Source organism: Nycticebus coucang, chromosome 9 (genome assembly GCF_027406575.1).
Source record: "Nycticebus coucang isolate mNycCou1 chromosome 9, mNycCou1.pri, whole genome shotgun sequence".
NCBI classification, from domain to species: domain Eukaryota; kingdom Metazoa; phylum Chordata; class Mammalia; order Primates; family Lorisidae; genus Nycticebus; species Nycticebus coucang.
Window position 1 is genome coordinate 77,519,595 of NC_069788.1, and position 15,411 is coordinate 77,535,005.

At 40.9% G+C, this 15,411-nt stretch overlaps 1 pseudogene; it reads left to right on the plus strand.

Moving 5' to 3' along the window:
- Positions 1–153: 153 nt before the first annotated feature.
- On the plus strand, positions 154–14,098 carry LOC128594753 (glycoprotein-N-acetylgalactosamine 3-beta-galactosyltransferase 1-like; annotated as a pseudogene).
- The last annotated feature ends 1,313 nt before the right edge of the window (positions 14,099–15,411 follow it).

Sequence of the window (15,411 nt, forward strand, 5' to 3'; positions counted from 1 at the left end):
AGGCTGATCTCGAACTCCTGAGCTCAAGCAATTCACACACCTCAGCCTACCAGAGTGCTAGGATTACAGGTGTGAGCCACTATGCCCAGCCTTATTTTTTTAATGCATAGATCCCAAAACAAAGTTATAAGGCACATGAAGATACAGAGAAACATGGCCCAGTTAAAGGACCAAAATAGATCTCCAAAAACTGACCCTAAAGAGATGAAGGTATATAAATTACTTGACAAAAAAAATTCAAAATAACTGTCATAAACAAATGCAGGAAAATGATGCAAGAATAAAATAAGAATATTGACAAATAGCTAGAAAATATTAAAAAGAACCAATCATAATTATGGGGCTAAAAATACAACAATTAAATTGAAAACTCTGTACTCAAGAGTTTTAGCAGCAGGCTTGGTCAAGCAGAAGAATCAGAAAACTCAAAATCAATTCATTTGAAATTATCTAGTAAGAGGAGCAAACAAAGAATCATGAAGAAATTTTAAGGGTCTTATGATATACCATCAAGTGGACTAATATAAACACAATACATACATGATGAAGTATCAGAACGAGAAGGGAGAGAGAAAGATGAAGACAGTTTGTTTGAAAAAATAATGGCCAAAAACCTCCAAAATCTAGAGAAGAAAATGAAAACCCAGAATCAAGAAGCTCAAAGATCTTCAACTAAGATAAAGCTGGATGAAGTCCACACCAAGACATGTTATAATCAAATTGTCAAAGATCAAAGACAAAGATAATTGTGAAAGCAGCAAGAGAATAGAAACTAATCGCATACAAGGGAGTTTCCATTAGATGATATGCAGATTTGTAGCAGAAATCTTATAGGCCAGGAGAGTGGGACAATATATTCAAACTTTACAAAGAAAAAAAACTGCCAACCACAAATACTATATCCAGAAAAACTATTCTTCAAAAATAAAGGAGAGATATACAGATAAACAAAAGGTAAAGGATTTCATTACTACTAGACTTGTCTTACGATAAATGTTAAAATGGGTACTTCAAGCTGAAAAGAAAGTATACTAAACAACAACACGATAGCATATGAAAATTTAAATCTCATTGGAAAAGGTCAACATGTAGACAAAAACAGAATACTGTAATATTATAATGGTGCATAATTCACTTTTAATCCCAGTATACACATTAAAAGAAAAAAGTATATAACTATAAAAATATTTTAATGGAGAAATGTTATAAAAATGGAATTTGTGATATTAATAACAATTCACACCATGGCTTTTAGGGATACTGGGAAATAGAGTTAGAGACAGAGAGAGAGAGAGAGTTTGTTTGTTTGTTTTGTTTTGTTTTTCAGGTATATCACTTTTGATAGCATTGCATACTGAAAGGACCAGGTGATAGTACTATCATTGTGTTTTAAAGTCACTTGGAATAGTTAATTTCTATGTTTATGCCTCCAACTTGATACATGAGTAAGTTCATTTGTTGTATTTTATTTTCAATTTGTAGAAGTTAACTTCAATCACATACAAACTACTCCTTTACTTTTAATCTCCACTTGAGGTCACAAATTATACTTTTAATGATTGTTATTGATGTTACAAATTATATTTGTGACAATTTCATTTGTGTGAATTGTTATTAATCTCACAAATTCCTTTTTTATAATGTTTATTCATTAAAATATTCTTATGGTTACATATTTTTTTCTTTAATGTGTATACTGGGATTAAAATTGATTTATGCCTTTTCCATGATGGACTGGACTAATTATTAATGGCTGAATGAAATTCTAGTAAGGTGGCGGTATCTTCTGAGTTGTACATTCTGTTGATGTAAGGAATCCAGCTTCAAAGAAGTCAACTGTGATATTGTATCAAGGAGTAAACTGTGATATTGAAAAAATATATTTGATCTTCACCCTAGTTCCTTGGCAATTCCTAAAATCCTTAGCATTTCCAAAGTGATGTCATTTTGTATGCTAATAATAGACTAGCAGCTGGCAGCCCCTAGGTAGCTTCAGGATGGGGTCACTAGAAAGATAAATGCAGGATTAGAAGGTTAGGGCTTTCAGCCCACCCCCCAACATCCAGGGAGGGGAGAGAGAGGCTGGGATTAAGTTGATCACCCATAGCTCCCAGTTAACCAAACATTCCTATGGAATAAATCCTCCATAAAAAAACAAAAGGGCTTGCAGATAGCTGAACAAAGGAGGTTCCTGGAGGGTGGTGCCACTGGGAGGGCATGAAAGCTCCACACCCCCTCCCACTTACTCACCCTTTGCATCTGTTCATCTGTATCCTCTCCATACTGGTATCATTTGTAATATACCAGTAAACATGTTTGCCTGAGTTCTGTGAACTGTTCAGCAAGTTAATTCATCCAAAGAGGAGATCTTGGGAACCCTGATTTATTGCCAATTGGTCAGAAGTGCAGCAAAAACATCCTGGGGTTTGCAATTGGCATCAGGGGGAGGAATGGGGGAGCAGTCTTGGAGACTAAACCCCCACCTGTGTGATTTGATATCATCTCTAGGTAGACAGAGTCAGAATTGAATTGAATTAGAAGTCACTTAGCTAGTGTCCAGTGCAGAATAAATTTCCTCCCTAGTGTGTGTGCAAAAACCCTCACACATTTGGTCACAGAAGTCTTGTGTTGTGGCGTGAGAGCAGAGAGAAATCTGGGTTTTTGCATAAGTTCTAATTACATCATAAATGCTCCACCCTCATGACCTAATTACCTCTCAAAAACTTCATCTCCCAAAAACCATCACATTGTGGGGTAGGGCTTCAGCATATGAATAGGGGGGCATAGTTAGTTCATAGCAACTTACATTTGCTTAGAATAGAAAGATTAGCCATTATCATGCCCAAAGAGAAAATTAATATGTGCATTCCGAATACCTTGAAGTCTTCCTTAAGATAAGAGCCACCTGGATTAAACAAGCTAGAAGTTTCTGATAGGGCTGAATGTAGGGACCTGCCCAAATAGAATGTCCCATCCAGGAAGGAATGAGTGCATGAACAACCAACCCAGGAAGCAACGAATGCACCACTCCCTACCCCTTCGAACTTAATATATTACTAGCTACCTTAACCCACATGCAGACTTCCTTTTTCAACTCAGCTCATTTGCACCCCAAGTGGAATAAAGTCCATATTGCCCGCACAGAACCTGGATTCCAATTCCTTTCATTCACATCTCGGAATAATCTCCCATTTTCAGTCCTTAACCTCTCATTTTGGTGCCAAGAACCTGGCATGGGGAGCAGAGATACACCCAGTCGAATTCAACTGGACGGACTCTTGCTCCAACAAAAGGAAGGGAAATGGGGGGACTTGTCCAACCCCCACCCAAAATTCATCTATTCAATGATGAAGCGAGCATTTTTCTAGAACCCCTTTCTGAACTTTTTGAACTTTTCTTTCCTTTCCCCCCACCCCAACTTCTTTCTCCTTTTCCCTACATCTCTGGGCCTCTCAAGCATTCATTTTTAGACCCTCTCTGAGCTTTTTAACTTCTCTTCACTTTTCCCACTCTGGGCCAAATAAACCCTGGTGATCCTTTCCTCCTAAATCTGGCACCAGTCACAGAGTAACCCTGGCAAGTCAAATTCACCTGTCCAGTACCTCATGTGTGGGGATGATCTCCCTGGATCACTCTTTTCCAGGAGGTTAAAGGTCATACATGGACGCCTGGTAACCTCTCCAGCTCTAGCCTTGGCCATTTCCTTCCTCCTCCTCCTTGTAAGTTCCTCTTTCATCCTTTCTTTAACCTCATTTATTTTCTACCTCCAATTTCCGATATGGGGACCACTCAGTCGTGGTTTCCCCCTTCTTCACTTTTAAGGTGCCTTTTAACTCATCTCAAGCCCCTACAGCTCTATCCAGAACTTAAACCTAAATGCCTCATCTTTTTCTGTAACACTGCTTGGCCTTTGTATAAACTAAACAATGGCTCACAATGGCCTGAAAATGGCACCTTTGACCTTTTAATCCTCACTGACCTTAATAATTATTGTTGGACATTGGGCAAATGGTAGCAGATACCTTACATCCAGGTCTTCCTCCTCCTCCAAAGCATTCCTTCTTTGTGTTTGTCTTATGAACCCTCTCCAATTTTCCTTGCCTGGGCCAAACAAGCCCTCCCTGAACCCCCTGAATCTCCATTGTCTTCCTTCGACCCAGCAGACAATGCTCCCACTTCTGTCCCTCCCCCACCAAGAATTTTCCTCCCTACCTGCAGAATTCCACCCATCCCCCCTCTATCATCCCTCCACCCTCTCTCAGCTGCATATGGGCAAAAAAGAAAAGATGGCATCTCTGGGTGGCAAGGAAGGAAACATGGTGGACCCAATTTCCTCACCTCATACTAGAATTGGCCACACCTTTGGACCTTCCACTTCCAGACCACCACAACCTCTACATCCCCTCTGAGAAGTTGTAGGAACAGAAGATGTGATCAGGATTTATGTCCCCTTTTCTCTCTCAGACCTGTCCCACATAAGTCAGAAACTAGATTCGTTCTCCACAGATCCCACAAAATACTCTCAAGAATTTAGATATCTAACCTAATCATATGATCTAACCTGGCATGATTTATATGTTATCCTCACCTCCACCCAACTTCACAGGAGAGAGCAAGTCTGGACCCAGGCCCAGTTTCACACTTAAGATCTACAGAGGACAGACTACACCCTGTCAGAAGGTGCTAGCACATGACCTGGGAAGATCCTAATTGGAATTACCAAACTCCTGGGATCCACCTCCATAACCACATGGTCTAGTGTCCTTAGAAGGACTAAAGAAAGTAGCCCATAAGGCTGTCAATTATGACAAATTAAAGGAAATAACTCAGAAACAGGATGAAAATCCTACCCAATATTTAGCCCATATTAATGAAACCCTCCAGCCCAATATTTAGCCCGTCTTAATGATACCACCCTATCGCCGAAGAGCAACAAAGGCAAACTCATTATTAACATGTATTTTATCTCTCAGTCTGTACCCAATACCCTAAAAAAACTCCAAAAATCCCTCTAGGGCCCTCAGACCCCCTACTGAGATCTCATTGACCTGGCCTTCAATGTCTTCAATAACTGAGAAGAGGCCTCTAAGTAGCAGTGCCTCTCAGAGCTCCAGTTATTGGCTTCCACTATTAGACAAAACCTGGCTACTTCTCAAAACTCCTTTCAACAGTCTGAAAAAAAGAAAATCTCCCGTGGGACCATGTTTTAAATGCAGTACACTGGGACACTGGGCAAAGCAGCCACACTCCCAAAGAAAGTAGCCATTGTCCACTGTAAAGGCCACCAAAATAAAACAGATCCAATTTTCAAAGGCAACCAAAAAGCTGATATAGAAGCCAAAAGCAGCTCAGTGCCCTCCCCTTACCCTGCTCCTCCTCCCCACGAAGGCCAGTACTTGTCCTTCAATAAATTCTATCCAGTACATACATCCGAGAAACAGGACAATTACTGGCATCTTCCCACAAGGGGAGGATAATTCCTTCAACAGGGAAAATTTATTCTTCCTTCCTCCCAAGCACAAAATATCCTCTCTTTCCTCCACAATAGCTTTCATGTTGGCTTCAAGCTTCTTTACACCCTTCTTTGTCTGCTTTCTCACCCACAATTATCTTTCCTTTTTTTTTTTTTTTTTTTTTGCAGTTTTTGGCTGGGGCCAGGTTTGAACCCACCACCTCCAGTATATGGGGCAGGCACCCTACTCTTTTGAGCCATAGGCACCACCCAATTATCTTTCCTTTTAAAACAGTTTTGCACAATCTTCAACCAGGTCTCACCCCCAGGGAGCCATAAAAACACCCTTTTTCCCCACACATCAGGCCCGGGGCCAAGCCCCCAGATAAGACTGGCAGAAGGACTTTACCCAAATACCTCCTGTATGAAAATATAAACTTCTTCTAGTTTGGGATGATACCTTCTCAGGATGGGTTGAAGCCTTTCCCACAACAGGCTAGAAAACCCATGAAGTTGTCTCCACCTTCCCTCACATTAGTCTAGATTTGGCCTTCCCGGCTATACTCAGAGCAACAACTGCCCAGCTTTCTTTAGTCAGACCACTCTCAAGCCTCACAAGCCCTAGGAATTCACTGGTGTTTACATGTGCCTTACAGGCCCCAATCATGAGGGAAGTAGAACAAATGAACAACATCCTTAAACAACATCTCACAAAATTAGTGCTCCAACACAAATAAGATTGGATTAAGCTCTTCCCAATTGCTTTACTCCACATTGGTTCCACCCCTTGCAAACCTATCTTTTATGGCACTTTTGAAATAATGTATGACAGAACTTTTATTCTGGGCCCAGACCCTCCTCCAGACTCTATCATAGGAAACTATTTTCCCATCCTCCAGGAAACCAGAGAGGAACTTAGAAAAACAAAAAACCAACTCCTACCCCAACCCTCACCAGAAAAACTCAGAGACCAATTGGCAGGACAAGTTTTCCTCAAATCTCCCTTACCCTGCAGGACTCTATCCTCTCACTGGACAGGCCCTCACACCATTCTCTACAGCACCCCCACGGTTGTTTATCTCTTGGACCCCCCAGTCTAGATCCACCAAATAAAGCTGTGTCCTAAAGGACAACTTCTAACACTGGAAGACCCCCCCACTGGAAATCGCAAGTACTATCCCCCGCCACCTTAAAATACACCAAAATCCCCAAACAGTCCACTTCCCCATAAATGTGTAACATTCCTCCCTGATCCTTCCCATTTTTCCATGACTTTTCTCAAGATGCCTGACTACTCTCACACGTTCAAAACTGGGATGACCTCTTTGAAGCCTTTAAAGATCCATGGCTATAAGGCCCCTCCAAGACTTTCCCCCTGAGGAAACTCAATTTTTCTTCTTCCTACTTCTTTTCCTTCTGGCTACCCTTCCTGTCAATTCTGGCCTTCCTCCCCTCCCCATCAACCCTGACTGAATACACAGATTGTTTTGCTACCCAATCCTCATATATCTGTGGATCCCCATTCCCACATCAACTTGGCCCTATTCTTACCTCACACCCCCTCTTTTACTAGCTACACTTACATGTCAGCACACTGTTATGATGTTGCCAAAGCCTCTAAATGTTCTTCTGGAGGAAAGAGGTACTAGACCCGCAAAATAACAAACACTGTATGCCCTGGAGATGGCATAGGGACAACTACCTGCTGGACATACCTCACGCATGTAGGATTATCATATGGAGGAGGAATTCAGGACATAGCACTTCAGCAAGAAACAAAAACAATCATTTAAAAAAAGTCTTTTCCTGGGCAGCGCCTGTGGCTCAAGGACTAGGGCACCAGCCCCATACACCGGAAGTGGCGGGTTCAAAACTGGCCCCGGCCAAAAACTGCAAAAAAAAAAAAAAAAACCAACTCTCTTCCAGTTTAACCCCTCCATCTTATAAAGGATTAGACCTCACTGTCCTGTAAGACTTACAATAACACTCCCTTATCGCTAGCTTTTAATCACCACCTTCTCAGTAGACTGGAACTCTTCTTCTCCCTCACAGGATGCTGGATGTGCCTTTCTTTCTACCAGAATCTTTTCAATCCCATACCCACACCTGACACATGTAACTCTTCCATTCTAGCAGCAAATAACAGAGCTCTGTTTAGCCCCGTAACTATGGATTTTCCACCCCTAGCCTCTCCCAATTTAACCTGCTTCAATGTCACCAGTACAGGAAACTCTGTATGCTTTATAAAGCCTGGTCTCTGTTCTCTCTACTCAAATTTTCCCTTATCTGGTTCTTCCTGTACTCCTCCGGGAATATTTTTCCTCTGCAGCCACTCCATCTATAGGTGCCTGCATGCTAACCATTCTGGTCTTTGCACGCGAGTTCTCCTCACCCTGCAAGTTTCTTTTGTGAATGACTCCTCCCTGACTACGACCCTGATACATCCCCCTACGTCTAGACAAAAAAGAGACGTTATCCTCCCCATACCTCTCAGAACAGGCATAGAGGCTGGGACTGGCACAGGCACTGCAGACATAAGGACATCAACCCACTTTTACCACAAACTCTCCCTAACGTAATGAAGACATGGGAAAAGTAGCAGACTCTTTAGTCACCCTACAATCCCAAATTAATTCTTTAAGCCTCCAAAACCACCAAGCCTTAGATTTAATTACAGCAGAAAAAGGAAATTTTTTGGAGAGAGGAATGCTGCTTCTTTCTTAACTGGTCAAGAATAATTACAGGCAAAGTAAAAGAACTTGGAGAACAAATCAAACAGAGACAAACAGATCTTGAATCATCTAATCCCGGGTCCTTATTTGATTCCTGGCCTCCTTGGTTATTTCCTATTTTAGGGCCACAAGTATAATCTCCTCATTCTCAGTTTTGGACCACTAATCCTCTGCCTCATCTTCTCATTTATTGACCAGGCAGTCACCTGAAGAACAACTGTTTAGGCTCAGCACCTGTACCTCAAGCGGCTAAGGCACCAGCCACGTACACCAGAGCTCACAGGTTTGAATCCAATCTGGGCCTGCCAAACAACAATGACAACTACAACCAACAACAACAAAAAAATAGCCAGGCATTGTGGCAGGCACCTGTAGTCCCAGCTACTTGGGAGGCTGAAGCAAGAGAATTGCTTAAGCCCAAGAGTTGGAGGTTGCTGTGAGCTGTGACACCAAGGCACTCTACCCAGGGCAATACCTTTAGGCTCTGTCTCAAAGAAAAAAAAAAAAAACTGCTTATATCCTCGTCCTACATGGATATCAACCAGTTCAGACTGAAGACCCAAGAGTGTTCCTATAAACACCACTCCTTTCCCTCTCCTTTTTCCTTATAGGCAGCCCATGCCAACCCTCAACCCACAGGAGCCAATCATAGAGACCACATGCCCATCACCCCACCTTCTAATAATAGACTAAAAAGACCAGGATGATAGGGCCGAATGTAGGGACCTGCCCAAATAGAACGTCCCATCCAGGAAGGAATGAGTGCATGAATGTCCCGCCCAGAAGGGAATGAATGCACCAATCCCTACTCCTCCAAAGTTTTATATTCCCATCCACCTTAACCCACATGCTGACTTCCTTTTTGAACTCAGCTTACTTGCACGCAAGTTGAATAAAGGCCATGTTGCCCACACAGAACCTGGACTCCAATTCCTTTCATTCACATCTCAGAATAAGCTCTCATTTTCAATTTCTTCCTCAGCAGTCCTAGGCAAGGATGGCAGCTCCATGGCCATCAGAGAACTAGATCTCTACCTTGTTTTTCTACATTCTCAACATACAGCTTCCGCCTCATTATACACACAGGCTACTTGAGCTCTAGCCATAATATCCACATCCTAGCCAGCTGGGAGAAGGAAAAGATGAAGAAGGGCATGCTTGTCTTTAAAATAGCAACTAGCTAAATGATTCTCTGCTTCAGGCACAAAATTCCAAGAATTCATTGCCAATTTCCATAGAGCATGGAGGCCTGATACTCTGCCTCTCTCTTGCAAAGTGGGAAGTTTTCTCACATTTCCACCTACGGCTAATATTTTCTTGTAGGAATAAAATCAAATTTCACACTTTTCCCTGAAATACCTTTGCCAGTATACAAGCAGAAACATACTCTGATATTCAAATAAAATGACTTCTGGTTTAGAAAATAGCAAGCCTTATTCCATAAAACTTCAAAATGATCTAAAACTGGTAGTAGAACTCCTAAATAACTCTTACATGATTAAAAATGTACTGGAAATGCTAAATTTAAATTTCCAAAGACCACAGATATAGGACATTTTTTTAATAAACATCAGTAAAGATGTTTCAGTGGTACCATCCAGAGACTGAAATAAAACTGACCTGATGATTATATTCATATGTACTTTTTCTGGATTCTCATCATCTTTAATTTTCTTGTTCCTAGACAAGGCATACTCTACCCTGAGGCTATTTTTGCAATAAGACCTTCCCAAAGCTTTCTGATTCAATGGCACTCAATAAATCTTTAAAATAGTACAATTGAAGGCAACATTTTTTAAATGTCCCAAGATAATAACATTTCTCACAAGCATTAGGATTAGTATTCAAGGCAGAGAATTTTGGGTAAAACATTGATACAGCTCAGTACAACATACTTCACAAAAGTCTGGAGGAAATTTCCAAGAGCTCACTCCCTAGGGACCAAAGCCAAAACTTTCTAAACAGACTGATGATTAGGTTATTACAGATAATCTGGTCCTTGATCCAGTAGTGATTCTCTATCGTCAACAACTTGGTGATGGGTGGGCTACAAGGAACCATAAAGAAGGAAATAAAAGACATTCCAGTCTCTTCTGGTGAAGCATACGGCATTATCCCAGGCAAAGATGAGCTATCCAGCTGTTAAAAATTGTCAGCTGAATTTCAGAAGGGCAATAAAACATAGGCCTCATAAGGAACAGAATATTATACCTCTTTATGAGTAATATATTCTGTTTTAGTTTTCAGGGATATTTTAAATAAAAATCATTTTGTTTTCTTAAAAACTTGAAATCACATGGTTCTAAGACATAAGTAAGCCATACTTAACTTCTGCAGGGATCAAGTTAGAACCCAGAGTTGGCATAAAAATTATTTTAAAGTCAAAACATTTGAGATACAGAAAATGCAGAGAAAGAATCATATTTAAACTTCCCTTTTCTAAATATAGCAGACCCTCCCCCAAATACATCTACTCTCTAAGGAAGTTTCCTGCTAATTCAGCCACCATCTTGACAGGCTGTCCTTCTTCAGTAGCATCAAAAAGCCCACTAGGATGTTCCACAAGTTCCCCTTAAAGCCCTAAGCACCCCACCCCCAAGGAGGATGGTTGGTCTTTATAGTGAAATAATAGAGAAATTATTAATTTCTAGTTTTTCTGTAAGGATTAAAATCCATCTCCTTCTTTGCCTGCTTTCTTTCTCTGCCTAGCAGACTTTCTAGCAGCCCCCTCCACTTGGAGTCCCTTTTCATAAACCACTGAGGAGACCAGCAGACAGAAAGGAAATGTAAATTTTCTTTACAAATTGTTGTACCTATGGACTAAATCTGCCTTTAGAATTTGTTCCTATAGCTCAGAAATAATAGGGGTGTGAACATCAGGCCTCAGGATTAGTAACACCTGTAAAAAGTCTGTCTGCAACCTTGTAGGAGGAAAACTGGATACCACATTCACAGTACCTTATGAATTTAGCTACAATTACCTTGTTCTCTTCATCGCCCTTAAATTCGCCTTGCTGCACACATCACTGCAACTGTAGGCATTCTTCCTTTCTTTTGTGGGGTAAGATAAGAGCCGTCTCTCTCTTATCTCTATTCTCTCTCTCTTTCTCTCCCCACTCATCTTCCTGTCTCATTTCCTCTCTCTTTCTAAGACAAAATAATGTCTCTCTTGGTCTAGAGACATTATTTTCTCTTCTAGCACAGAGCACCTACTGAGCTTTCTACTCTCACCCCTCCTCCACCCTACCACCCTTATTAAGTTTGTATGTAAACCTTGAGCTCTGGCTATTCAGTGAATTGCTCATTACAAGCAACTCTCAAGTGCACATGTAAATAAACCCTGTCTTTCTACTATTAATCTGTCTATTTTAAGTTAATTAAAAGACTCCCAACCATTGGAACCTAACATGGCAAAGGAAAAAATTTCCTCCCAACACTAACTAAGGGCTCTAAGATTATTTTGCTTAGACGTGGGGGAATCCAAGAAAAATTGTAGCTTTGAAAGTATAAAATCAACTTTTTCAGGCTAAAACTAAGTTAAAGTAGGGCTGATAATTTTAACCTGATGCGAAAAAATGAGGTTTGCATTTTCTTGAATGCTCAGGCTCTCAAGAGTCTTCCCAAACGGTTCTGAAGTTTGGTTTGGGGGGAGGGAGTCATAAAACATGATTGGTGCTCAGGGGAATCTGCTGAATTATTAATTCAGCATTTAATGAGTATTTACTTTGCACCAGTTTTTGAGATAGGCAACTGGAAATGCAGAGAGCAAAAGATAATTGCTGCCTTTAAAGATATTGCTCCAGAGGGACTTAGGGGACTGGCAAGTAAGAGGTGACAGGTGTAAATGGTGGTGCCCAGAGTTGAGGCCACAGAAAAGATGTTCAGGCCAGGTTTACTGCACCTGGGCAGTGCAAATACAGGGTCTGCACCTCTGAGGAAGTTACAGACCACTTTCATATGCACCCTCCCTCCAGTTAGGGTCTTTGGGCACGAACTTCTGGAGGGGGCTAGCCAGATCCTTTGTGTCTTTGTCTTAGGAGAGGAAGGGGAGGAAGGGAAAAGGGTTTGTGTGGATGCATTTAGGCCCCCCAACAGGAGGACACTAGAATTCAGTGGTTCACGCTTGTGATCCTGGCACTCTGGGGGGCCAAGGTGGGTGGACTGCCCTGAGCTCACAAGTTGGAGACCAGCCTAAACCAGAGCAAGACCCCATCTCTAAAAATAGCCGGGCATTGTGGCTGGTGCCTATAGTCCAGCTACTCGGGAGGCTGAGGCAAGAGAATCATTTGAGCCCAAGAGTTTTAGGTTGCTTTGAGCTGTGACTCCAGGGCACTCTACCGAGGGCAACAAAGTGAGACTCTGCCTCAAAAAAAAAAAAAAATCCGGAAATGTAATATTATTTAGATGTGAGCCAATAACAGGCACAAAATTCAGTGGTAAGTTAGCTAGAATGGGAGATAGAGTGCAGAAGGAGAGAGAAATCGACTAGGCTAGCAGTGACAAGCCAATTCTGCAGCTGCTCAGAGGAGCAAAGGTTGCCAGTCACATGTTGTCCCCATTTCTGGCCCCCAGGAGGGGCGAGAGGTCACTGCAGCTGATGTCAGCTATTCAGAATTTTGTTGGGAGAGCTGAGTGACACCCAGCCTAAAATTCTTCGTAATGATCTTCATGTTAAGCATTCAGATGATAATGGAGAGAATCATCTAGAAGGACAAGTGAACTTCAATGCAGATGCTAGCCAACATAAAGATGAGAACACAGACGTCACTGAACATCTTTATCAGAAAGTTAAAATTCTTTTTTTTATTATTGTTGGGGATTCATTGAGGGTACAAAGAACCAGATTACACTGATTGCATTTATTAGGTAAATTCCCTCATATAATTGTGTCCCACCCCTAAGAGGTCTGCCACACATTGTGACCCCCCACCCCCTACTTCCTTCCCTCTCCCTACTCCCCCATTCCCCCACCTGCCAACATGTACTAGAACATCAATTGTCCTCATATCAGAATTGAGTACATTGGATTCTTGCTTCTCCATTCTTGTAATGCTTTACTAAGAAGAATGTGTTCCACTTCCAGGTTAATACAAAAGATGTAAAGTCTCTACCTCTTTTAATGGCTGAATAGTATTCCATGGTATACATATACCACAGTTTGTTAATACATTCCTGGATTGGTGAGAAAGTTAAAATTCTTTGCTGGATTATGACAGGCCCTCAAAATCTAGAGAAAATGGCCAAACATGTCAAAGCTATACAGGTGCAGTATTGTAATAAAGTGTTGTTTATGAGTTCAAAAGAAAATAAAGACCCCCCCATTGTGGAATTAAAAACCAAAGAAGCAGAGATCAACTATACTGGCAATTAAAGCTTTTCACTATGTTCATGACCATTATTTAGAAGATGCTGATTAGTTTATGAAAGTAGATGATAATAATACATATGCTGTATTGGACAATTTAAGAAGGTTTTTTTCAAAATATGACCCGAAAGAACCCATTTTCTCTGGAAGAAGACTTAAGCCTTATGTAAAGCAGGGTTACATGAGTGGAGGAGCTGGGTATGTACTAAGCAAAGAGGCCTTGAAGAGATTTGTTGATGCATTTAAGACAGACTGATGTACATATAGTTCTTCCATGGAGGATTTAGCACTGGGGAGATCCATGGAAATTATGAATGTAGAAGCAAGAGATTCGAGAGATACCACTGGAAAAGAAACATTTCATCTCTTCGTACCAGAATGCCATTTAGTCAAAGGTTATCGACCCAGAACCTTTTGGTATTAGAATTATAACTATTACCCTATTATCCTCCTGTAGAGATATCAACCTGCTTTATCTGAAAATATACTAAAGAAATAAGTCAAGCAAACAAAAATGAAGATCCAAAAGTGAAATTAGGAAACCCTTGAAAGAAAAACATGAATGAACAGAGGTAAAATGCCTAGCACTGCATTGAAGAAGGATGTCTGCTTTTCTGACTTAGAACACCGGACTCCCAGTGAGGAACTCTAAGTGAACATTCCATATAGAAATTTTCCATATGAATGGCTGTAAACTGAAGCTTTAAATGAGCTGTGAAGTTTGTGAAAATGTGTTTTGGTACAGTAATATATAAATGTGTGTGTGTGTGTGTGTTTAAAAAGGTAGCCAGGTCGAGAGACTAGAAAAGAGATTTAGTTGCCTATTTTTGACCATATCTATATTATTTGGGAGACTAAAACAATTACATTTTCTAAAACTACACAACACCATGTTAGTTAACATGCACATGATGCTAAACAGATCTGCCTTAAAGAAAATTTTAGAAAGAGACATTGTTGCTCAGTGTTAGTAAACTTAAGAAATGAGTTTATATTTACAGCATGATATAAATGAACCATCACACATGCACACAAATACAGTTTTTGTCTAATGAAAATTTTGCTGCAGTTATTTATAATTGACAGTATTTCTAGGTAAGGACACAGCATTTCTTCTCTCCAAAGGATGTAGCAACAAGACAGCATCCCAGAAGCAGAGAGCAGTTCTCACCAGACACTGAACCCACCAGCACCTTGATCTTGAACTTCCCAGCCTCCAGAACTGTGAGCAGTAAGTTTCTGTTCTTTATAAATTACCTAGTCTCTGGTCTCTTATAGCAACAAAAGCAGATTGAGACAGACCAGCTGAACCACCTGTTGCAGCTTGGCAGTAGAGGATATTTATTGGATGCTGGCAATAAACAGTAAGGCACTTAAGGAGGAGAATGTCTATACAATATTTATTTTATTTTATCATTATTATTATTATTATTTGCAGTTTTTGGCTGGGGCCAGGTTTGAACCCGCCACCCCTGGTATATGGGGCTGGTGCCCTACTCCTTGAGCCGCAGGCACCTCCCTACAAATTTTTTAAAAAGAAACTAAGATTAATGGTTAAAAAACCCAATTTTTAAGGCCAGAGGACAACCAATCAAGAATATTTCTAGATGTTTGGGTTCAAGGCATTTTTTTTTTTTTGTAGTTTTTGGCAGGGGCTGGGTTTGAACCCACCACCTCTGGTATATGAGGCCGGTGCCCTACTCCTTGAGCCACAGGTGCCATCCTGGGTTCAAGGCATTTTTGATTCTAGAATGAAGATATCAGTGACAATCTATTTTTCTGGCTTGTGGTTTGAATGTTTTCGGTGATGGCATTGGGTGTTTTGGTAAACTTTCTGAGTGGCCCACACTGCAATAGCCACA